Below are 846 nucleotides of genomic sequence, written 5' to 3'. Positions count from 1 at the left end.
TTACGTCCCGCGTAATTCAGTGGCCTGTTGGTGGGGGGGGGGGGGCGGAGGGGACCCCCAACGCTTGCCGAGAAGACACCCTTCTTCTTGGAACACAGCGGTCGAGGACTGCCGGGAGCAGCCGAGTAACAGTCGTAAAGGCGCTTTGAGGGCGTCTTCTGCTGTATAGCTCACAAGTGGTCCACAAGGAGTCGTTTCACGTTACTGAGCTATCTTCCTGATGCTTCGAATAACTGGAATCAGTACAATAGTCTGCGAGTTGAAAGTTCATTTGTGACCTACCACCTCTTTACTGAGATAACTGAATTACTTAATCCCTCTCGGCTGCCTTCAGTGGCGTCCCTCTTAAGCAGCTCCTCATATTTTATCAGTGGCAACGGCCTTGCCGCAGTGGCTACACCGGTTCCCGTGAGATCACCGAAGTTAAGCGCTGTCGGGCGTGGTCGGCACTTGGATGGGTGACCATCCAGGCTAGCATGCGCTGTTGCCATTTTTCGGGGTGCACTCAGCCTCGTGATGCCAATTGAGGAGCTACTCGACCGAATAGTAGCGGCTTTTGTCAAGAATACCATCATAACGACCGGGAGAGCGGTGTACTGACCCCACGCCCCTCCTATCCGCATCCTCCTCTGAGGATGACACGGCGGTCGGATGGTCCCGATCGGCCACTTGTGGCCTGTAGAAGGAGTAGTTTTTTTTATATTTTATCCCACTGCCTAACTAATTAATTAACTAGTGTAACTTAAGGGGTGTGACACGTTACTGCCTCGGGCAACTTAACAGCGCAAGTTGTTTCTTGACAATTGTTCCGTATGGAGGACTACGTTCACCACCTCGCAGACAGAT

At 52.5% G+C, this 846-nt stretch overlaps 1 pseudogene; it reads left to right on the top strand.

Annotated features, from left to right (window-relative positions):
• Nucleotides 1-372: 372 nt before the first annotated feature.
• LOC126212151 (5S ribosomal RNA) lies at nucleotides 373-490 on the top strand (annotated as a pseudogene).
• The last annotated feature ends 356 nt before the right edge of the window (nucleotides 491-846 follow it).

Source organism: Schistocerca nitens, chromosome 1, assembly GCF_023898315.1.
Source record: "Schistocerca nitens isolate TAMUIC-IGC-003100 chromosome 1, iqSchNite1.1, whole genome shotgun sequence".
Classification (NCBI taxonomy): Eukaryota; Metazoa; Arthropoda; class Insecta; order Orthoptera; family Acrididae; genus Schistocerca; species Schistocerca nitens.
This window is presented reverse-complemented; position numbering and strand designations above follow the sequence as displayed.